Source organism: Hypanus sabinus, chromosome 2 (assembly GCF_030144855.1).
Source record: "Hypanus sabinus isolate sHypSab1 chromosome 2, sHypSab1.hap1, whole genome shotgun sequence".
Taxonomy (NCBI): domain Eukaryota; kingdom Metazoa; phylum Chordata; class Chondrichthyes; order Myliobatiformes; family Dasyatidae; genus Hypanus; species Hypanus sabinus.
This window is the reverse complement of record NC_082707.1, coordinates 112050554-112076343: the sequence shown is the minus strand read 5'-3', so window position 1 is coordinate 112076343 and position 25790 is coordinate 112050554. Positions and strand designations below refer to the sequence as shown.

The window sequence follows — 25790 nt, the reverse complement described above, 5'->3', positions numbered from 1 at the left end:
GTGGAGCAGCACAGTTGTCAAGTACTGCACTGACGTTCATGAGATCAACAGCCTACCCTGGACGTTTTTGACATGCCCAGTTTGATTACTGCCTTGTTACAATGTTTTAGATAACAAATCTTAAATATTAATTTTATTTGTCACATGCACATTGAAACAAACAATGAAATGTGTCGCTTGCATCAACAACTAACAGTCTGAGGATGTGCTGAGGCAGCCTGCAAGTGTCTCCCTACTTCTAGTGCTAACATAGCAATAAAATCACAATAAAGTAGTCAATAGCAACAGGGCAGTATGCTAATCTAACTACTTTCTAGGCCAATGGTTTATTTATCAAATATGTTTTCATTTGGGAATGTAGATAACATTAATACAAAGTTCAAATATGTGCTCAAAGGCAAGTACTTTCACTAATATAGCAACTCTGACTAACTGTAATTGGAGCCAAGTGAAGGACTGTAAAGGACATTATTAAACACAAAGTCAGTGAATAATTTCCAGAATGTGGCAGACAGCCACATTACAATTCCAGTACTGATATTACTTTACAAGGAGAGAATATGCATATTTCTGCCTTCTCACAGTGAACTATTATATAAACAGTACAGTAAAAATAAATTCTCTATTTCCAAAATTATTAGCTTATTAAAATAACAAGCACAAGTCAGCAATACAAAGGAATACACTCCATTTGCCTGGATCAATGTAGTCTCAACAGTACTCAAAAAGCTCTGCCCTCCAAGAAAAAGCAGCTTGTTGATTAGCAACCCTAGCCACTACCCTAAACATTCATCTGGACCACTAACAGCACAAGAGGCTGCAGGATTTATAAAATGTATGCCAGTAATTCAGCAGGGATACTCCAACAGTACCTCTCAAATTCACAACCTCTACCAGACAACAAGGCCTTTAAGCACATGGGAAAGTCGTCATCCTATCACGAAATACAGAAGCATTTCTTCTAGTTTTAAATTCTGAAACACCCCACCAACCACACTGTGCAGATAACTTTCCCCAATATACTATAGTGGTTTAATGAGATGCTCATCACCATCTTCTCAAGGGTGATTAGTGGGCACTATATGCTGGCCTTGCCAGAAATATTTAAATCTAAAAAAACTGAAATTAAAAAAGGACATAACATTTCATGTTGCACTGGAGAGGGTGCAGAGAAGATTACAAAGATGTTGCCAGAGCCAGAAAATGTGCAAAATTTAGAAAAGTAGTATGTTTCTTTCCTAAGACCACAAGATATAAGAGCCAATTTAGGCCATCGGCCCACACCACCAGTCAATTATGGATGATTTTTTCCAACCTATTCTCCTGCCTTCTATTTACAGCCCTTAACCCCCTTAACAATCAATCTCTGCCTTAACTTGCCCAATAATTTCCTCCACATCCATAAAAATTGGGTGCAGAATTAAGCAGTTCGGCCCCTCAAGACTGCACCACCTTTCAATCATGCTAATTTATTTTTCTTTTCAACCCCATTCTCTTGCCTTCTCCTGTAGCCTTTAATATCTTACTAATCAAGAAACTACCAACCACTGCTTTAAATACAACTCATGACTTGGTCTCTACAGCCGTCTGCAGCAATGAATTCCACAGATTCACCATGTCAGGCTAAAAAAATTCTTCTTCATCGCTGTTCTAAAAAGAACATCCTTCTGTTGAGGCTGTCCCCTCTGGTTCTATACTCTCCCATTATTGGAAACATCCTCTCTATGTCCATTCTACCTATGCCTTTCAATAATTAATAGGTTTCAATGAAATCCTACCAACCCCCCATTTTTCTAAACCCCAGCAAGTACAGGTCTAGAGCTATCATGCGCTCCTCATATATTAACCCTTTCATTCCTGGATCATGTTCATAAACTTCCTCCAGACTGTCTCCAATGCAAATGCACAATATTTTAGCTCTGGAGCCCAAAGCTGCTCATAATACTCCAAAATACGGTCTAACCAATGCTATATAAAACCTCAGCATTACATTCCTAGTTTTATATTCTAGTCCTCTCAAAATGAATGCTAACAGTACATTTGCCTTCCTTACCACTGACTCAACCTACAAGTTAATCTTTAGGAAATCCTGCACTAAGACTCCCAGGTCGCTTTGTACTTCCAATTTCTGAAATCCCTGTTTAGAAAATAGTCGACACCTTTATTCCTTCTACCAAAGTGCATGACCGAACATCTCCCTACATTGTATTCCATCTACTACTTTGCCCATTCTCCTAATCTGTTTAAGTCCTTGTGTAGGCTTATTGTTTCCTCAACATCTCCTCCCCTCTCCCTATTTTTGTATTATCTGTAAACTTAGCCACAAAGCCATACATTCCATCATAAGACCATAAGACATAGGAGCAGAATTAGGCCATCTGGCCCATTGAGTCTGCTCCACCATTCAATCATGGCTGATCCTTGTTTTAAAAATCTTCTCCTCGACCCCAGTTCCCTGCCTTCTTGCCATAACCTTTGATGCTATATCCAATCAAGAACCTATCAATCTCTGCCTTAAATACACCCAATGACCTGGCCTCTGCAGTTACACATAACAATAAATTCCACAAATTCTCCACTCTTTGGCTAAATAAATTTCTCTGAATCTGTTTTGAAAGGGTGTCCCTCTATCCTGAAGCTCTGCCCTCTTGTCCTAGATTCCCCCACCATGGGAAACATCCTTTCCACATCTACTCTGTCTAGGCCTTTCAACATTCAAAAGATTTCAATGGGATCCCCCCACCCCATCCTTCTGAATTCCAGCGAGTACAGACCCAGAGACATCAAATGTTCCTTTTATGGTAACCCCTTCATTCCTGGAATCATCCTTGCGAATCTTCTCTGGACCCTCTCCAATGCCAGCACATCTTTTCTAAGATGATAGGCTCAAAATTGCTCACAATACTCAAGGTGAGGCCTCATCAATGCCTTATAAAGCCTCAACATCACATCCTTGCTCTTGCATTACAGTCTTCTTGAAATGAATGCTAACATGGCATTTACCTTTCTCACCACCAACTCAACCTGCAAGTTAACTTTCAGGTTGTTCTGCACAAGGACCCCCACGTCCCCCTGCATCTCAGATTCCTGGATTTTCCCTGTTTAGAAAATAGTCTGGTCCGGTGATGTCATCGTTGAGAATGGCAGCTTAAGTCACTAGCTCCTCCGTAAAAATGCATATTAAGCCCTGTTAACCCATCAAGTACAATATTTTTTGAAAAATATTTGAACTGAAAAGAGGGGCAAGAATGGGGAGAAGAAATGGAAATAAAAGAAGCAACACTGCGCACCCTGCATCCGAGAGGAGTGCAGCGAGGGGCTCTCCTACCCGACCGCGTGCTAGCGAGGCAGACACTGGGCCTCATTCAGTCGAAACGGCGAAAATCTTTGAAATCCTGAAAGAAATAACAGAGGTCCAGAAAGATATAAAGCAGCAGCTCTGTGATATTAAGGCAGAGCTCGCCAGCATTGATCAAAACATGGCAGTGGCAGAGACTTGAATTGAGAAGGTGGAAGATCGTGTTCAAAACATAGAACGGATACTGAGCAAGACAATAAAAATAATACATCACCAAGAAGGTAAACTGCTTGACCTGGAGGGAAGATCACGGCAGAAAAATATCAGAATCTACAACGTTCCCGAAGGAACTCCATGACAGAGTTTGTCGGAAAGTTACTGCGGGACGGGCTGGATCTTCCCCCAGCTATGAAGCTGGAAGTCGAAAGAGCCCACCGTACATTAGTCCCAAAACCTACCCAGGAAAGAAAGCCACGCTCAATAATAATTAAATTCCTTCAGTACAGCACAAAGGTGGAGATTCTACGAAGGGCCTGGGGTAAGAAGAGGGTGTTTTCAGAGGAAAAATTAACATATTTCAACCAAGGTTACCCCCCACCCCCCGCGGTCCTCCGGAAATGCAAAGAATACTCCACAGTAAAGCGAGTGCTAAAGCAAAATAAGATTAGATTTCAAACTCCGTACCCTGCTAAACTTCGAGTTTTAAGACAATGGGACACGGTTGTACCAGACAGTGGAAGAGGCGATGACAGACATGAAGGCCAGAGGACTGCCCATCAGCATGACCAAAACGAGTGAAAGCCTGACTAAAAAATTATCCCACTCCGCTTAGGAAATAATGCGAGAATTGAGAAGGCAGGAGACGGGAGGAGGCCGAGAGAAATATATCAGGAAGAGACCGGGAGTTTCCCAAAGACAGTCCACACCCCCTTCAGAAGAGCCATAAGATTTGGCTAACTTTAAAAATGTTGAGAAGCTAAAGGGAAGCAAAAGTACATGATGATATACCTATCTCAAGAAATACTTATTATAATGTGGATTTTATATTACTTAGTTGTTATTCTTTATTCACTCACTTACTCCTTTTTCCCCACCAAAATGAGAATATATATATGTGTGCATATATGTATATGTGTGTAATGTGTGTGTGTATATACGTGTGTGTGTGTGTGTGTGTGTGTATGTTATCCCCCACAGCTAGACATTTCCTCTAGCTTAACGCAGGGTCATCTACGAGAGACCTCAGCCTTGGAATCAGACGTTCGTTGCCATTTTTGTTATTATTTGCATTTCTTGGTTCTTATTTGTTCAGGGAGTAGATCGATTAAGTTTTATTCTAATTTCAATGATACATTGACAGATAAATACAGATGGCTAAGGACAAGGTAAAATTCATTTCTTTTAATGTAAATGGGCTGTTAAATCCAATCAAACATATGAGAATTTTATCCAAAATGAAAAAGGAACAAGCCCATGTAGTATATTTACAGGAAACTCATTTAAGTGATAATGAGCACAAAAAGCTAAAGAGAATGGGCTTCACTAATCTGTTTTTTTCCTCATATAAATCAGGACATAGGAGAGGAGTTGCTATTCTTATCTCAAGCAGGCTAAATTTTGAAAAAGTATTTGAAATGGGAGATAAAGAGGGCAGATGTATTCTGGTAAGGGGGAATATAGACGGCAATTCAGTTACTCTGTTGAATATATACGCACCCCCGGGAAGTGATATTGGTTTCTATCAGAAAATTACTGATATTATGGTAACAGAAACAGAAGGTCTCCTGATATGTGGGGGAGACTTAAATTTACAATTACAACCAAACTTAGACTCTTCCAATAGAAAAACCTATGAAACAAAATCTTTACATAAGAAGGTCAATACACTTCTTGAGGATATTGGTTTAATTGATATATGGAGGGACCTTTTCCCTGACAGAAGGGATTACACTCATTATTCTGCATCCCATTCTGTATATTCAAAAATAGACTATTTCATAACATTTGGAAAAGACAAAGACAAAATAAACACCTGTGGAATTGGGACAACAGATGTAAGTGACCATGCACCTATATATTTATCTGTTGATTTTGACCTACAACCAAAGAATACTATTTGGAAACTAAATTCAAGTCTACTCAATGATCTGTACTTTAAGGAATAAATTAAAAAAGAAATTGGTCTCTACTTAGAATTTAATGATAATGGAGAGGTTTTACCACCCATTTTATGGGATACTCTGAAGGTGGTCTTAAGAGGGAAAATTATAGCAATATCTTTGTATAAGAGAAAAAATAAGGAATAAAACATAAGAGGAATTACAAAATAGGCTGAACGAACTAGAGAAAAATCACAAATTGAATTTGGCACAGGATATGTTAGGGGAAATTAAAAGAATTAGGAATGAAATAAATAGTTTGGCTATGCAAGAAATCAGGAAAAACTTAATGTTTCTGAAACAGAGACATTATGAAAGTGGATCGAAATCTATGAAAATACTGGTGTGGAAACTGAAAAAAAAGATAGCAGAAAATACAATTCATAGAATTAGGGAGCCAAGAACAAAAATGATAAAAAATAAGCTAAGTGAAATTCAAGAAGCTTTTGAAGTGCTTTACAAAACTATATTCCAAAGTTCCAGGGGGAAGCATAACTTAAATTGACACCTTCTTGAATTCTCTAGAGTTACCCACCTTAAGCGAAGAACAAAATGGAACGATGACTGCTGACATAACTGAAGTTGAATTAAAAGCTGCAATTAGTAGGCTTAAATTAAGCAAGTCACCAGGATCAGATGGGTACACAGCAGAGTGGTACAAAGAATTTAAAAATGAGTTAATTCCTGTTTTACTCCCCACACTGAACTGGGCTATAAAAAAGGCACAAATGCCACCCAGTTGGAAAGAAGCGATAATCTCAGCTATAGCAAAAGAAGGCAAGGATAAAATGGAATGCAGGTCATTTAGACCAATATCCGTTCTTAATGTAGATTATAGGTTATTTACCACCATCGTGGCCAAACGATTAGAGGAGTTTCTACCCATACTGATACATAACAATCAGACAGGTTTTATACGACAACGCCAAACACAAGACAATATATGAAGGACACTTCACATTATGGATCATATACAAAAAAAAAATCGAAGCAATAGTGCTAAGCGTGGATGCGGAAAAAGCATTTGATTCAGTTAATTGGAATTTCCTTTACAGAGTTTTACATAGATTTGATTTCCAAGACACAATTATTAAAACTATACAGACACTATATGACAATCCTACTGCTAAGATTAAAATCAATGGATATTTATCAAATAGTCTTACCCTAGAAAGGGGCACAAGACAGGGTTGTGCATGGTCACCACTACTCTTTGTGTTATATCTGGAACCATTAGCTCAATACATCAGAAAAAAATGAAGATATCAGGGGAATTACTAAAGGGGCAGAGCATAAATTGGCTTGTTATGTGGATGACATTCTGATCTATCTAGGGCAACCAACATTCTCTTTACCTAAATTGATGCAATCCCTTGAACAATATGGTCAATTATCAGGATACAAGATCAACATAGATAAAACCCAATTACTTTCATGTTACTGTAGCCCACCAAGAGAAATTGAAAGTCGTTACCCCTGGGCATGGGACACAAAGTCTTTCAAATATTTGGGCATCATTATGCCAAAAGATTTGGCAAAATTATCAAATGTAATTATCAGCCTTTATATAAAAAATTAAGGAAGATGTGGCAAGATGGAACCTGATTCCTTTTTTCAGTCTCAGTTCAAGGATTGAGTCTATTAAAATGAATATACTGCCCAGACTGTTATATCTCTTTCAGACCCTACCAATAGAGATTAATCAAAATCAATTCAATGAATGGAACAGGATGCTATCAAGGTGTATTTGGCAGGGTAAAAGGCCTAGAGTTCATCTCAAAACTTTGCAATTAGCAAAGGAAAAGGGGGGATGGGGCCTAGCTTTTCTTAGAGATTATTATTTTGCAGCACAGTTGAGAGCTGTTAAATGTTGGTGCAACCCATCATATGACGCTCAATGGAAAAACATTGAGGAGCGGGTACTTCCCATCCCCATACAAGCAATTTTGGCTGATAACAACCTGCAAAGGTCCATAAATACTATTGATAACCCATGGGTGAAATTGACTCTTAAAATATGGAAAACTACTATGAAAGAATATAATCTAGAGGGAGATATTGCAATTCCTAAATGGTGTGCATATGACTCGGATTTTACACCAAATAAATTGGATGCTAGATTTAAGGACTGGACAGCTAAAGGAATAACAGTTCTTTGCAACATAATGAAAGAAGGAACACTGTTCAGTTTTGAAATGCTTAAAGAGAAACACTTATTAGAAAAACAAGATTTTTATTGGTATTTACAGATGTGACAATATGTTAATAAGATGCTTAAAAATGTAACCAAGGCAAATACATGCTTGATAGAGCTCTTTAGAAAAGCACATAATTCAGATAATGGTAGTAGAATCATTTCAAGCATGTATAAAGGGTTGTCAAATCTTAAAACACATTCAACTTCAAACATTAAAACAAGATGGGAGAAGGAAGGAGGAATAATTATATCTGAGGAAGAATGGACAACAATATGGAGGTATCAATGGAAGTGTACCAGTTCACAGAAATGGAGGGAGTTGAGATGGAAAAACTTGATAAGATATTTTATTACACCCTCTCAGAAATCTCATTATGATAGTAACCTCCCTGCTTGCTGGAGAAATTGTGGAAATCAAAATGCGAATCATTATCATATTTTTTGGGACTGCCCTGTTATCAAAAACTATTAGAGGGGGATACACAATGCCCTACAAGATATCTTTAAATGTGAAATACCCTTAGAGAGTAAGACCATATATTTTGGATATATACCTCAAGAATGGTTGAAAAGAGATAAATATTTAATGAATATATTGTTGGTGGCTGGTAAAAAGACTTTTACTAGGAAACGGTTATCACAGGAGAGCCCAACTTTAAATACATGCATGGAAATTACAATGGACATTTACAAAATGCAGAAGATAACAGCATCTGTTAACCATAAGCTGGAACAATTTGATTCATACTGGGAAAAATGGTTTAACTACATAATGCCTCATAGGCCTGATTTTATTCTCACAAATCAATGAATCTGTTGTAAAAAAAAAGATCACTCCCTACTTGTACATAATTCTTTTCTTTTGCTTGTTTTTGCTTTCCACTCTTTTCTATAAGTGTATACCTCAGATAAATACTTTGTGGGGATTTATGATATATATGTACAATGTCTGAAATACATCTTATGGTAATATTTGTTTGATAATGAACTTCAATAAAAAAATAAATTACAAAAAAAAGAAAATAGTCTGCACATTTATTTCTACTACCAAAGTGCATGACTATGCATTTTCCAACATTGTATTTCATTTGCCACTCTCTTGCTCACTCTCCTGCCCACTCTCCTAATCTGTCTAAGTTCTTCTGCATCACGTGTTTCCTCAACACTACCTGTTCCTCCACCAATCTTCGTATCATCTGCAAACTTGGCAACAAAGCCATCTATTCCATCATCTAAATCATTTATATACAGCATTAAAAAAAAGTGGTCCCAACACCAACCCCTGCGGAACACCACTAGTCACTGGCAGCCAACCAAAAATGGATCCTTTTATTCCCACTCACTGCCTCCTACCAATCAGCCAATGCTCTAACCATGTTAGTAACTTTTCTGTAATACCATGGGCTCTTAACTTTGTAAGCAGCCTCATATGTGGCACCTTGTCAAAGGCCTTCTGAAAGTCCAAATATACAACATCCGCTGTATCTCCTTTATCTATCCTACTTATAATCTCCTCAAAAAATTCCAACAGGTTTGTCAGGCAAGATTTTCCCTTAAGGAAACCATGCTGACATTGTCCTATCTTGTTCAGTGTCACCAACTACTCCATAAACTCATCCTTAACAATTGACTCTAACTTCTTCCCAACTGCTGAGGTCAGGCTAACTGGTCTATAATTTCCTTTCTGCTGCCTTCCTCCTTTCTTAACGAGTGGAGTGACATCTGCAATTTTCAGGTCCTCTGGCACCATTTTTGAAAGATAATTTCTAATTTCACCACAATCTCTACCGCTACCTCTTTCAGAACCCTAGGGTGCAGTTCCTCTGATCCAGGTGACTTCTGTACCTTTAGGTCTTGCAGTATTTTTTGCACCTTCTCTCTGGTAACAATAACTACACCCGCTTCTCTTCCCTCACACACTACATCAAGCATACTGCTAGTCTTCCACAGTGAAGACTGACGCAAAATCTCATTTAGTTCATCAGCTATCTCCTTGTCCCTTGTTATTTCTCCAGATCATTAATATATAACTTGAAAAGTAGCAGACATGATACCAACACCTGCCAGTGACTCATAAGATCATAAGATACAGGAGTAGAATTTGGCTATTTGGCCCATCAAGTCTGCTTCACCATTTCATCATGACTGATTTAATTTTCTTCTCAAATCTCTGCCTTCTCCCTGTGTCCCGTCCTGCCTTGACCAATCAATAATCTATCAATGTTTGCCTTAAATATACATAAAGACATATACATATATCTATACATATATATAGATGTATATAATCTATACATATATTCATAGGAAGCATCCTCTCCAAATCCACTCTGTCAAGACCTTTCACCCTTTAGCAGGTTACAATGAGGTCACCAAATCCAAATTGATAGGGACTCTTTATTCTCACTCTTTGCCAATCAGTCAATGCTGTGTCCAGGCTAGTGTCTTTCCTGTAACACTAGAATCCTATTTATTGATTGTTGTTAAGTTGATGGAAAAGACCGAGAGGCAGGATTTATGAACACTCGAAGAGGCATAATATGATTAGGAATAGTCAGCATGGCTTTGTCAAAGGCAGGTCGTGCCTTATGAATCTGATTGAATTTTTGAGCATGTGTTTGAACACATTGATGAAGGTAGAGCAGTAGATGTTATGCATATGGATTTCAGCAAGGTATTTCATAAGCTACCCCAGATAAGACTTATTGAGAAAGTAAGGAGGCATGGGATCCAAGGGGACTTTGCTTTGTGGATCCAGAATTGGCTTGCCCACAGAAGGCAAAGAATAGTTGTAGACAGGTCATATTCTGCATGGCGGTCAGTGACCAGTGGTGTGCCTCAAAGATCTGTTCTAGGACCCCTTCTCTTTGTGATTTTTATAAATGACCTGGATGAGGAAGTGGAGGGATGGATTAGTAAATTTGCTGATGACACAAAGGTTGGGGGTGTTGTGGATAGGGTGGAGGGCTGTCACAGAAGGAAGTTGATAGGAAGCAAAACTGGGCTAAGAAGTAGCAGATGGAATTCAACCCAGGTAAGTGTGAGGTGGTTCTTTTCGGTAGGTCAAATATAATGGCAGAATATAGTATTAATGGCAAGACTCTTGGCAGTGTGGAGGATCAGAGGGATCTTGGGGTCCATAAGACACTCAAAGCTGCTGCGCAGGTTGACACTGTGGTTAAGAAGGTATACCTTGCATTGGCCTTCATCAATCATGGAATTGAGTTTAAGAGCCAAGAGGTAATGTTACAGCTATAAAGGATTCAGGTCAGACCCCACTTGGAGTATTGTGCTCAGTTCTGGTCGCCTCACTACAGGAAGGATGTGTAAACTATAGAAAGGGTGCAGAGGAGATTTTCAAGGATGTTCCCTAGATTGGGGAGCATGCCTTATGAGAATAGGTTGAGTGAACTTGACCTTTTCTCCTTGGAGCAGCAGAGGATGAGATGTGGCCTGACAGAGGTGTATAAGATGATGAGAGGCATTGATCGTGTGGACTGTCAGAGGCTTTTTCCCAGGACTGAAATGGCTAACATGAGAGGGCACAGTTTTAAAGTGCTAGGAAGTAGGTACCGAGGAGCTGTCAGGGATGTTTTTTTTACGCAGAGAGTGGTGAGTGCGTGGAATGGGCTGCCGGCGAAAGGGGTGGAGGCGGATATGATAGGGTCTTTTGAGAGATTCCTGGATAAGTACATGGAGCTTAGAAGAAGAGGGCTATGGGTAACCCTAGGCAATTTCTAAAGTAAGTACATGTTCAGCACAGCATTGTGGGTAGAAGGGCCTGTATTGTTCTGTAGGTTTTCCATGTTTCTATCTTGTTAAGCAGCTTCATAGGTGGTACGTTGTCAAAGACCTTTCAAAAATCCAAGCAAGCAACATCCAATGACATTCCTTTATCTACCCTATCTGTTATTTCCTCAAAGAATTCCAACAGATTTGTCAAGCAAGATTTTTCTTAAGCAAACCATGTTGACTTTGGCCTATTTTATCGTATCCCTCCAAATACCATAAGACATAGGGGCAGAATTAGGCCACTCAGCCCATCGAGTCTGCTCCATCATTCCATCATGGCTGATTCCAGATCCTACTCAACCCCATACACCTGCCTTCTTGCCATATCCTTTGATACCTTGACTGATCAGGAAATGATCAACTTCCATCTTAAATACACCCACGGACTTGGCCTCCATTGCAATCTATAGTAGACTACTCCAAAGATTCACTATTCTCTGGCTAAAAGTATTCCTCCTTACCTCTGTTCTAAAAGGACACCCCTCAATTTTGATGTGGCAACCTCCAGTTCTGGATACCCCCACCATAGGAAACATTCTCTCCACATCCACCCTATCTAGTCCTTTCAACATTCAGTAGTTTTCAATGAGATCACCCTGCATTCTTCTAAATTCCAGTGAGTATAGGACCTGTTACATACCCCGTAACTGGGTCACTTACCAGCAAAGATAGAGAGGTCCGTTGAAGTCTGATGGTACTATTTTTAACAGTATTTATTAGTAAAAATACACAAAAATAATATCAATGCAAACATACAGATAATATACGTCATCAATACTAAATCTAAAAGCGCGGGTATAATAATAATCAATAAGAAATAGCTCTATCGTTGTCTAGGGGATAATGTATTGTCCGATGGAAATATAAAAGTCACTGTTAGTTCGTTCAAGCTGCAGCGTTTTGGGTTTGAGAGAGAGACGGGTTCAACTTGCCCAGTTCTTTTATGATGCCAATCCTTTGAGTCTTTTGGGAGTTGGTTTCCCCGTTGTTAGCTAAAAGCCAGTCTCACGTGGTAAAAGCCACCGGTTCTGGGGCAAATGGAACCGAACGCACGTGGCCTCCTCCCACCTGGTTTCTGCTATTAAGGGATTGCTAGCATTTCTTCTGGTGCGTCTGAGGGGCTGTTCCCACAGACCCTCTTTTATCCTGACTCACAGGGTCTCAGATGTCAATCAGGTTGGGGGTGATGCAATCCCTCCCTCAACCAGCCCACTTTGCCTGAGGGCTTCCACGTAGCACAGTTTTGCAATACACAAGTTCATCTTCAAGAGACAATGGCCGTGTCCCGTAGCTTTATATTGCCGGGGAACGAGACATTCCACACGTCTCTCTCTCATTTCCTGGGTCTCCTGACCCAAATCAATAGTGATCTTGCGATTCTCACAAAGGAGGGGGCTGCAGGTGTAACAGACCAAAGCTACCAAATGCTCCTCATATGTTAACCATTTCATTTATGGACTCATTCTGATAGCCCTCCTCTAGACTCTCTCCAATGACAACACATCCTTTCTGAGATATGGGCCCAAAACTACTGGTCATACTCCAAGTGTGGCCTGACTAGTGTCTTATAAAGCCTTAACATTGTCTCCTTGCTTTTATATTCTATTCCCCTTGAAATAAATGCCAAGATTGCATTTGCCTTCTTTACCACAGACTCAACCTGTAAATTAACCTTCTGGAAGTCTTGCATGATGAGGATTCCTCAGTCTCTCTGCACCTCTAATGTTTCAATCTTCTCCCCATTTAGATAATAGTCCACACTATTGTTCCTTTTACCAAAATGCATTATCATACATTTCTCAACACCTGAGTCTAGTAAACATCTTTTTAATGAATTTGTCCTCAATTCTTCATTCCTTTATGATAGTGGGAATAATAAGCTATTTATTTTGTTTAGAAGTATTTCATAGCATAGTTTCAGTGTCATAGAGTCATAGAAAAGTACATCACAGAAACAGGCCTTTTAACCCACTTAGTCCAGGACGAACCATTTACTCCCATCGACCGATACTGGGACCATAGTCCTCCCTACACCTACCCTCAAGACTTCTTTTAAATGTTGAAATCAAGCTCGCATGCCCCATTTGTACTGGCAGCTGATTCCACACTCTCAATACACTTTGAGTAAAGAAGTTCCTCCTTATATTCCCCTTAACTGTGATGTTGTAGCCATGCAGGAATGGCTGCTGAGTGTGTCGGACTTTAGATGTTTCAAAAAGGACAGGGAGGGAGGCAAGAGGTGGAGGAATGGCACTGATAATCAGGGATAGTATCATAGCTGCAGAAAAGGAGGAAATCATGGAGGGATTGTCTACTGAGTCATTGTCAGTGGAAGTCAGAAACAGCAAGGGACAATAACTTTACTGGGTGTTTTTATAGAGCCCCCAGTAGTAATAGAGACATCAAGGAGCAGCCAGGGAGGCAGATTCTGCAACTGTGCAATAATAATGTTTGTTGTCATGGGCCATTTTAACTTTCCTAATATTGACTGGTATCTCCTTAAAGCAAGAGGTTCAGACCATATGACAAAGGAGCAGAATTCGGCCATTTGGCCCTTCGAGACTGCTCTGCCAAATTATCATGAGCTGATCCATTCTCCCATTTAGTCCCACTCCCCCGCCTTCTCACCATAACCTTTGATGCCCTGGCTACTCAGATACCTATTAATCTCTGCCTTAAATACACCCAATGACTTGACCTCCACTGCCGCCTGTGGCTACAAATTCCACAGATTCACCACCCTCTGGCTAAAAAAAGTATTCACATCTCTGTTCTGAATGGGTGCCCTTCAATCCTTAAGTCATGCCCTCTTTTTTTTAATAATTTTTTTAATTGAATTTTCAAATAGTTACAGAAGGGAAAAAAAATTATCAACCCTTCCCCTCTCCCCTTAACCCCTCCCCCCTAACATATCCCTGTAGAAAGAGAAAAAAAAGAGAGAAGATAAAAGAAAGAAGGAAAGAAAGAGTGCCTGGATATCGGAAGATCCCCATATGCTCCACGGAGTTCATAATAACTTTAGTATATATATTTATTTCTTTCCCCAAATAACCAATAATTTTATCTTCAGAGCACCTATATATTTAATCCTATCTTTTGTAAATAAGGGTGCCAAATTATCAGAAATATTTCATATTTATCTCTTAAATTATAAGTAATTCTTTCAAGTGGAATGCAGCTGAAAATTTCATTCTTCCAATGATCTATACTTAAGTATGAATCTGATTTCCAAGTAACTGCAATAGCCTTTTTGGCTAATGCCAATGCAATTTTTATGAATTCAGTTTGGATTTCGGTTTTATCCCTTCAATATCGCCTAGTAAAAATAATGTTGGATTATGTGGAAGTTGTGTTCCAATAAAACTCTTAAGTTTGTCCAAAAAGGTTGAATTTTAAAACAAGACCAAGTAGAATGTAAAAAAGTACCAATTTCTTGATTACATCGGAAACATTGATCAGATAAATTTGGGTTTAATTTCTTTATTTTTTGTGGTGTAATATATAATGGATGTAAAAAATTATATTGCACTAACCTTAACCGAACATTTGTTGTATTTGTCATACTGTCAAGACATAGTCTTGACCAACTTGTTTCTTCAATTTTAATATTCAAATCACTTTCCCATTTTTGTCTTGACTTATGAATTCCTTGTTTAATTGCCTATTTTTGAATCAAACTATACATACAAGAAATAAATTTTTTAATTTTTCCTTTTTGAATTAAAGTTTCTATTTCATTAGGTTTCGGCAATAACATTGTTTGACCCAATTTATCTCTTAAATAAGCCCTTAATTGGAAATAACAAAAAAGAGTGTTGTTTGATGTTTTGTATTTATTCTTTAATTGATCAAATGACATTAATATACCTCCTTCAAAACAATCTCCTATATATCTAATCCCTTTTTGAAACCAATTGTATAAAAGTTGGTTATCCATTGTAAAAGGAATAAGTTTATTTTGAATTAAAGGTCTCTTTGCTAATAAAGATTTCTTTATCTCATCATCAACATTTATCTTGTCCCATAAATCAATCAAATGTTTTAATATAGGAGATTCTTTCTTTTCCCGTATCCATTTAGATTCCCACTTATATATAAAATCTTCTGGTATATTTTCTCCTATTTTATCTAATTCTATTCTAATCCATGCCAGTTTATCTTCATCAAAAAAGATGCAATAAATCTAATTTGATTTGCTTTATAATAATTCTTAAAGTTTGGAAGTTGTAACCCTCCTAGGTCAAATTTCCATGTCAATTTTTCCAAAGATATTCTTGACATCTTGCCTTTCCAAAGGAACTTCCTCAACCATTTATTTAACTCTTGAAAAAACTTCTGTGGTAATTGTATTGGTAGTGTTTGGAATAAATATTGTAATCTAGGGAATATATTCATTTTTACAGCATTTACTCTGCCTACTAATGTTATTGGTAATGTAATCCATTTATCAAGATCTTCTTGATTTTTTTCAATAATGGTAAATAATTTAATTTATATAAATTCTTTATATCATTATCAACTCTTATACCTAAATATTTTATACCATTTATCGGCCATCTAAATTGAGTTATTAGTCAACATTGACTATAATCTCCTTTAGTAAGGGGTAGAATTTCACTTTTATCCCAATTTATTTTGTAGCCTGACACTTTCCCATATTCTTCCAATCTAGAAGATAATTTACGCATCAAATACAATGGGTTTGTTAAATAAAGCAAAACATCGTCAGCAAATAAATTAATCTTATATTCCCCCGGTTAACTCTGAAACCCATAATATCTGGATCCGTTCTAATTAATTCAGCTAATGGTTCTACCGCCAACACAAATAAAACAGGTGATAATGGGCAACCTTGTCTAGTTGACCTTGTTGACTGAAATGATGCTGAAATTTGACCATTTGTCACTACCTTAGCTTTGGGATTAGTATTTAAGGTTTTAATCCATTTTATAAAAGATATTCTTAATCCATACTTTTCCAATACCTTAAAGAAAAAATCCCATTCCAATCTATCAAGTGCTTTTTCTGCATCTAAGGCAACTGCCACACTCATTTCCTCCCTCTTTTGTGCCAAATGAATTATGCTAAGTAACCAAGTTACATTATCTGCCCATTGTCTATTTTTGATAAATCCTGTTTGATCCATATGTATTAATTTTGGTAAGTATTTAGATAATCTATTAGATAAAATTTTTGCTATTATTTTATAAATAGGTCTATATGATACAACACACACAAAATGCTAGCCTGCTGTGTTCTACCAGCATTTTGTGTGTGTTGTTGTTTGAATTTCCAGCATCTGCAGATTTCCTCATGTTAGGTCTATATGATGTTGGCTTTAAAAGATCTCTATCTTTTTTTGACAATACTATTAAAATAGCTGTCGAAAAAGATTCTGGAAGTTTATGCATTCTTTCCGCTTGGTATATTAACTCCATAAAAGGAGAAATTAGTAAATCTTTAAACTTTTTATAAAATTTGGGCAGAAAACCATCCTCTCCTGGGGATTTATTACTCTGAAGTGATCCTAAAGCTTTTTCAACCTAATTTAATGTAAAAGGCATATCTAATCCGTTCTGTTCTTCCGAATTCAATTTTGGAAGAGTTATTTGTGATAAAAACCTTTTTATCTCAACATTATCATTTTGTGATTCTGATTGATACAATTCAGAACAAAAATTCTTAAAAGTTTCATTAATTTCTAAAGCTTTATAAGTAATTTTATTTACACTTGTTCTAATTGCATTTATCATTTTGGAAATCTGGTCTGTTTTTAACTGCCAAGCAAGAACCTTGTGTGATCTTTCACCTAGTTCGTAATATCTCTGTTTAGTTCTCATAACTGCTTTTTCTGTTCGGTATGTCTGAAGTGTATTATATTGTAACTTCTTGTTAACAAGTTGTCTTCGTTTTTCTTCTGTCATATATCTTTGAGATTCTTTTTCTAATTTTGTAATCTTTTTCCAATTGATCTATTTCTAACATATATTCCTTCTTAATTTTAGAAGTATAACTTATTATCTGGCCTTCATTGCTTCCCATACTATAAACTTATCATCAACTGAATGTAAATTTGTATCTAAAAAAACTGAATCTGCTTTTTCATGAAATCACAAAAATCTTGACGTTTTAATAATATTGAATTAAATCTCCATCTGTAAATCGATTCCTCTTTATCCATCATTATCATTGTCAATGTCAAGGGGGAATGATCTGACAATATTCTTGCTTTATATTCCATATTTTTCAATGTCTTGAATATTCGTTGATAATAGGAAAAAATCTATCCTTGAATAAGTTTTATGTCTATTTGAATAAAATGAGTAATCTCTTTCTTTTGGATTAATTCTTCTCCATATATCAATCAGATTTAAATCTTTCATCAATGATAAAGTTAATTTTGCTAGTTTTGATTTTGTAACAACCTTTGTTGATCTATCTAAAACTGGGTCTAGACAAAAATTAAAATCTCCACCTATTAATATTATGTCATGTGCATCAGCCAAATTCAAAAAGGCCTCTTGTATAAATTTTACATCATTTTCATTTGGTACATAAATATTCATAAGAGTCCATAGTTCTGAAAAAATTTGACAATGTATAATTACATATCTCCCTGCAGAATCAATTAATACATTTTGTATTTTAATTGGTAAAGTTTTATTAACCAAAATTGCAACTCTCCTCGCCTTTGAATTAAATGAAGCTGCAATAACATTTCCGACCCAATCTCTCTTTAATTTCTGATGTTCTATCTCTGTTAAGTGTGTTTCTTGTAAAAAAAAGCTATATCTGTTTTCATTTTCTTAATGTATGTTAAAATTCTTTTTCTGTTCACTGGTCCATTAAGCCCATTAATATTAAAACTTTAAAAATTTGGTAAATTAGTCATTATTTTTAACAGGGTTACTCCAGTCTATAGTAATACCTAACTTTTCAACTTTCGTAGTACCTTGAGGAATCTTTGTATCTAAAAAATTCTCCATGTTGCCATGTGTCTTCCCCCCCCCCCACCCCGATTGTCCAGGCAAAGAAAGAAAGATTAAAGAAAAATAGATTATAAAGAAAAAAAAACAAAATACCCCCCTACTAATGTAGTGAATAAAAAAAACACAACATTACCCCCCTCCGTTGTATGGATCATGGCAATCACCATGATTACACACGTGAGTCCCGTAGCAATCGATCCGAAGTTCCCCCAGCTCCCCCATAACATAAAAAAGTATATATAAGAAAAGAAAAAATAATATCACTACTCTAAATTAATATTTCTCAAATTTTTACCTTTCTCCCCCTGTATTATATAATTAAGAATATATTTAAATATTCTTCTGTCCTTAAACATCCATCAACTCCATTCACTGTCCCTGTCTTCATCTTTAATCTGTTTCACTTTTAAATCTTTGGCTGTGATTAGCAAATATTTGGGAGTTCTTGTGCAAATTCTTCCGCATCCCGATAATCAGTAAAATATCTTCTTTTTCCATCATCCAAAAAAATTATCAGGGTTGCTGGGTGGCGCAATATAAATTTATAACCCTTTTCCCATAAAACTTTTTTCGCTGGGTTAAATTCCTTCTTTCTCTTCAAAAGGTCATAACTTACATCAGGATAGAAAAGAACTGTTTTCCCTTCTATCATCAATGGCCCGTTTCTCTTTCTGGCACACTGGGCAGCCGCCTTCAGGATCTTTTCTTTATCCTTATATCTTAAGCATTTTATCAAGATTGATCGTGGGTTTTGATCAACTTGAGGTCTTGATCTTAAGGCTCTGTGAGCCCTTTCAATTTCAATTAACTGGCTTGCTTCTTCCATTTCCAAAATTTCCGGAATCCATTTTTGAAAAAAATTTATTGGATCCTCTCCCTCTATACCTTCTTTAAGTCCAACAATCTGAATATTATTTGGTCTGTTAAAAATTTCAAGTACATCCACTTTTTCCAACAACCATTTTCTTTCTGATGTCCAGGCGGAAATATTATCTTCCATTTTATTCACTCTATCAATGGTGTCTCCCATTGTTTCTTCCAAGATTTTAATTTTTTTGTCCATTTTGTCCTGTCTTTTCATCATTTTATCAAACATAATCTTCAAATTTTTAATATCTTTTTAATTACTTTTAATGCTTTTAATTCATGCATTATTTGCACCAAAGATCTTTTTATGTCTCCAATATCACCTCCAACTTCTCCCTGTTGCTCTTCTTTATTTGTCTCTTCATCTTTGTCTGATTTATCCAGAGAATCTGTTTCCACCTCATATTCACTTTCACTTTCAGTTCCGCTCATAGCTGGGATTTGTAGTTTGGGTTGCTCATGTTTGCGCATGCCCCTTCCTTCACGCATGTGCAATTCCTGTTGCTCTTTTTATCGAGATGGTTGATGTTGCCACAGTTTCCTGTTCTGTATCGCCGGAGGTAAAATGCACTTGAGCCCGAGGCTCTTTGATGGTGGCCGGCCTTGATTCTTTTCCAACTTGTGTTGCTTTCAAAGTAGTAGTTTTCTTCTGCTTCTGTTTAGGAAACATATCTTAAGACAATCCTGAGTAGTTTATAAGTAATTTTAAAAAAATATTTACTAACTTTTCTTCACTTAAACATTATTTTACTGTTTTTTTTTTTACGGGAGAGCTGGATTTCCACGTCTCGATCCTATGTCATCACGTGATATCCCCCCAAGTCATGCGCTCTTGTGCTAGACTCCCCACCATGGGAAACAACTTTGCCACCAACTCTGTCCGTGCCTTTCAACATTCAAAATATTTCTATCAGGTCCCCCCTCATTCTTCTAAACTCCAAGGAGTACAGTCCAAGAGCTGTCAAACATTCCTCATATGTTAACCCTCTCATTCCCGGAAACATTCTAGTGAATCTTCTCTGAACCCTCTCCAACGTCAGCACATCCTTTCTTAAATAAGGAGACCAAAACTGCACACAGTACTCCAAGTGAGGTCTTATCGGTGCCTTATAGAGCCTCAACATCACATCCCTGCTCCTATATTCTATTCCTCTAGAAATGAATGCCAACATTGCATTCGCCTTCTTCACCACCCACTCAACCTAGAGGTTAACCTTAAGGGTATCCAGCATGAGGACTCCCAAGTCCCGTTGCATCTCAGAACTTTGAATTCTCTCCCCATTTAAATAATAGTCTGCCCGTTTATTTCTTCTACCAAAGTGCATGACTGCACACTTTCTGATATTGTAATTCATTTGCCACTTCTTTGCCCATTTCCCCAATCTATCCAAGTCTCTCTGCAGACACTCTGTTTCCTCAGCACTACCGGCTCCTCCACCTATCTTTGTATCATCAGCAAACTTAGCCACAAAGCCATCGATTTCAATATCCAAATCGTTGATATACAACGTAAAAAGAAGCGGCCCCAACACGGACCCCTGTGGAACACCTCTGGTAACCGGCAGCCAACCAGAATGGGATCTCTTTATTCCCACTCTCTGCTTCCTCCCAATCAGCCAACACTCTATCCACGTATGTAACTTTCCCGTAATTCCATGGGCTCTTATCTTGTTTAGCAGCCTCACGTGCGGCACCTTGTCAAAAGACTTCTGAAAATCCAAATACACAACATCCACTGCATCTCCCCTGTGTAGCCTACTTGTAATTTCCTTAAAAAATTGCACAAGGTTTGTCAGGCAGGATTTTCCTTTAAGGAAACCATGCTGAGTTCTGCCTATCTTGTCATATGCCTACAAGTACTGCGTAACCTCATCCTTGACAATCGACTCCAACAACTTCCCAACCACTGATGTCAAGCTATCAGGTCTATAATTTCCTTTTTTGCTTCCTTACCCCCTTCTTAAATAACGGAGTGACATTTCCAATCTTCCAGTCCTCCGGATCCATGCCAGAATCTATTGACTTTCGGAAGATCATTGTTAATGCCTCCGCAATCTCCACAGCTACTTCCTTCAGAACACAAGGGTGCATTCCATCTGGTCCAGTAGATTTACCTACCCTTAGACTATTCAGCTTCCTGAGTACTTTCTCTGTTGTAATTGTGACTGTGCACACTTCTCTTCCCTGACACCCTTGAGTGTCCAGTATATTGCTGATGTCTTCCTCAGTGAAGACTGATGCAAAATACTCATTCAGTTCCTCCACCATTTCCTTATCTCCCATTACAATTTCTCCAGCATCATTTTCTATCAGTCCTAAATCTTCTCTCACCTCTCTTTTACTCTTTATATCCTCTTTGATATTATTTGCTAGCTTCCTTTCATAGTTTATCTTTTCCCTCTTAATGACCTTCTTAGTTTCCTTTTGTAAGCTTTTAAAAACTTCCCAATCCTCTGTCTTCCCACTAATTTCTGCTTCCTTATATGCCCTCTCCTTTGCTTTTACTTTGGCTTTGACTTCTCTTATCAGCCACGACTGCATCCTTTTTCCATTCGAAAATCTCTTCTTCTTTGGAATACATCTGTCTTGCACCTTCCTCACTTCTTCCGTAAACTCCAGCCACTGCTGCTCTGCCATCCTTCCCACTAGTGTCCCTTTCCAGTCAACTTTGGCCAGTTCCTCTCTCATGCCACTGTAATTTCCTTTACTCCACTGAAATATCAACACATTGGATCTCTTTCTCAAATTTCACAGTGAACTCAATCATGTTATGGTCACTGTCACCTAAGGGTTCCTTCACCTTAACCTCACTAATCACCTCTGGTTCATTACACAATACCCAATCCAGTACAGCCGATCCCCTAGGTGGCTCAACAACAAGTTGTTCTAAAAAGCCATCTTGTAGACATTCTACAAATTCTCTCTCTGAGATCCAGTGCCGACCTGATTTTCCCAATCCACTCACATGCTAAAATCCCCCACAATTATCATAACATTGCCCTTCTGGCAAGCCTTTTCTATTCCTGTTGTAATTTGTAGTCCATATCACTGCAGCTGTTAGGAGGCCTAACAGGGTCCTGATAACTGCCATCAGGGTCCTTTTACCCCTGCGATTTCTTAGCTCAACCCATAAAGATTCTGCTCCTTCCGATCCTATGTCACCTCTTTCTAATGATTTAATATAACTTCTTACCAATAAAGCCACGCTACCCCCTCTGCCTACCTGCCTATACGTCCGATACATCGTGTACCCTTGGACGTTCAGCTCTCAGAGACATGGGAGGACCTGGAAGAAACCCATGCAGTCATGAAGAGAATGTACAAGCTCCTTACAGGCAGTGGCAGGATTTGAACCCCAGTCACCGGTACAGTAAGACACTGTGCTAACCATTATGCTACTGTGCTGCCTTACTGTATTTAGATTTATGGGCTCCAGAGATGCTAAAAGCAGCAATTTTACCATGAAAATAGCCCGAGAAATGAATCAAAACTATTGATGACATAGCAGAAAAAAGTATCACAAAACTACAGCCAATTAAACAAAAGCGCTATTATTTGAAAAGAATAAAGTTCACGAGCAAGGTAAATTAATAACAGAATAATTGCCATCTACAATGATTTAAAATGTTCATAAGAGCTCAAATATGTGTACAACAGGATAGAATTGGCTTAACTAGCAGATGAGGGGATTAGTTAGTTTTCACTCCTGCTGATTAAACTTGAATTTGAACTTGATATCAAATTGTGATACTTCAGATCAGAGAAACTCCCACGAAACTTATGGGCTTCAAAATTGAAGAGCTGTAAATAGTTCCGGATCCAATGTATAATTCTCCGTAACTTCCGCCACTTCCAATGGGATTCCACTACCAAGCACATCTTTCCCTCCTCCCCTCTTTCCGCTTTCCACAGGGATCGCTCCCTACGCGACTCCTTTGTCCATTCATCCCCCCCATCCCTTCCCACCAATCTCCCTGCTGGCACTTATCCTTGCAAGTGGAACAAGTGCTACACCTGCCCTTACACTTCCTCCCTCATCACCATTCAGGGCCCCAGACAGTCCTTCCAGGTGAGGCGACACTTCACCTGTGAGTCGGCTGGTGTGGTATACTGCATCCGGTGCTCCCAGTGTGGCCTTTTATATATTGGTGAGACCCGACGCAGTCTGGGAGACCGTTTCGCTGAACACCTATGCTCTGTCCGCCAAAGAAAGCAGGACCTCCCAGTGGCCACACATTTTAATTCCATGTCCCATTCCCATTCTGATACGTCTATCCATGGCCTCCTCTACTGTCAAGATGAAGCCACACTCAGGTTGGAGGAACAACACCTTATATACTGGCTGGGTAGCCTCCAAGCTGATGCCATGAACACTGACTTCTCTAACTTCCGTTAATGCCCCTCCTCCTCTTCTTACCCCATCCCTGATCTATTTAGTTTTTTTGTCTCTCTCTGCCCAACACTCTGCCTGCTCTCCATCTCCCTCTGGTGCTTCCCTCCCCCTTTCTTTCTCCCTAGGCCTCCCGTCCCATGATCCTTTCCCTTCTCTAGCTCTGTATCCCTTTTGCCAAATACCTGTCTGGCTCTCAGCTTCATCCCACCCCCTCCGGTCTTCTCCTATCATTTCGCATTTTCCCCTCCCCCTCCTACTTTCAAATCTCTTACTATCTTTCAGTTAGTCCTGATGAAGGGTCTTGGCCCAAAACGTCGACAGCTCTTCTCCCTATAGATGCTGCCTGGCCTGCTGCATTCCACCAGCATTTTGTGTGTGTTGTAAATATTTCACCTTGATGTTTCTTTGCCCTCAGTGAATAAAGAAACTCCTGCTGGAGGCTAATATAAATGTTAGAATGTTACTGGCAAAAATGCCTTGTTAATGAGAGAATGTCCAGATTTCTTCAAGCTGATTGGAAGGTGACTATAACTCAAACAAACACATGTCATAATAGTGGCATGCAGAAGAGCATCTCCCTTGTTACGAATGTGCCACAACTCTGAGGGGCCGAAGGGTACAAAGTAGCCCCCTCCTTTTTGAGAATCGCAAGATTGCTATTAATTCTGGTCTGGGACCCAGGAAATGAGAGAGAGACGTCCAGAATACACAGGGTTTGGAATGTGTCCTGGCCTCAGCGAGACAAAGCCACGGATAACGGCCATTGTCTCTTGGAGACGGAATTGTGTATTGAGTACTGTACTATTCATTGAAGCCCCTCAGGGGACGACCAGAGTGGGCTGGTTGAGGGATTGCATCATCCCAACCTGATTGACATCTGAGACCCTGTGAGTAAGGATAAAAGAGGGTCTGGGGAACAACCCCTTTAGACGCACCAGGAGAAACGCTAGAAATCCCGTGACAGCGTTTAATAGTGACAGCCGGTGGAGGGCTCGTGTGCGTCCTTTCCCTTTGCCTGGGATTGGGGCCTTACCACGGAAGAACGGCTTAGCTAAAGGACCGGCTACACCAACGGAACTCTTGAAGGATCGACATCATAAAAAGGAAAAGCTGGCAAGTTTCTAAAATCTCTCCCTTGACTCCAACCAAAGGCTGCAGCCTGAATGAACTGAGTGACTTTTATATTTCCATCGGACAATACATTATCCCCTAGACAACGATAGAGCTTATTTCTTATTGATTATTATTGTACCTGCACTTTTAGATTTAGTATTGATGACGTATATTATCTGTATGTTTGCATTGATATTATTTTTGTGTATTTTTACTAATAAATGCTGTTAAAAATAGTACCATCAGACTTCAACGGATCTCTCTATCTTTGCTGGTAAGTGACCCAGTTACGGGGTTTGTAACACCCTCAACTCACAATACGTCAAACCCTGAAGCGGACTGGCAAAAGCAGTAGAAACCACGAACAGACATCCAGTGGCCACTCTATTAGATACAGATGATACCTAATATATTGGACATTGAGTATATAAAGGTATAGGAATTCTTTGTGTTGGAGGCAATATGAGAATACAATACAATTGCAACTGCAGAAACTGAAAACAAAAATCACCCTGATCATAGTACTACACCATTCCATTCATTATTCACTGTCAGAACTCATTTGGAAAATTAACCTTACAAAGGTACAGGACAGATGAAGGCTGTAACTGTTTCAATGACAGAAGTTTCCTTTGGAATATTACCCACAAATTACAATAAATAAATCAATCCATTGATAAACAGCACTTGCCAAGTTGAATACAAAAGCAATGTCACTTTTGACCGTAAAAGTGAATGAAAGGACAAAGGCATAACTCAGAAATGAGCAGTAATTGCTTTGTAGAAATAATAATAAAAATGCAACTGTTCCCTGTAAAAAATAGAAATTACATCCTTGAAATTATGCTTTCAGAGTTCTGTGATTTATGTCAATAAATGACTCAATAAAAATTCATTTATTTAAGGAAATGAACAGCAGAACCTCAACTTGATTCTAGAAGCTACATATTTGATGGTGTGTTGATGTATTATGTTATTTATATAT

The 25790-nt window shown here is 38.3% G+C and overlaps 1 protein-coding gene across 11 annotated transcripts in view; it reads right to left on the bottom strand.

Moving 5' to 3' along the window:
• The window catches only part of LOC132382284 (titin homolog), a 354914-nt gene that overhangs the window by 216849 nt on the left and 112275 nt on the right, over window positions 1-25790 (bottom strand). The gene's annotated exons all lie outside the window — the stretch shown is intronic.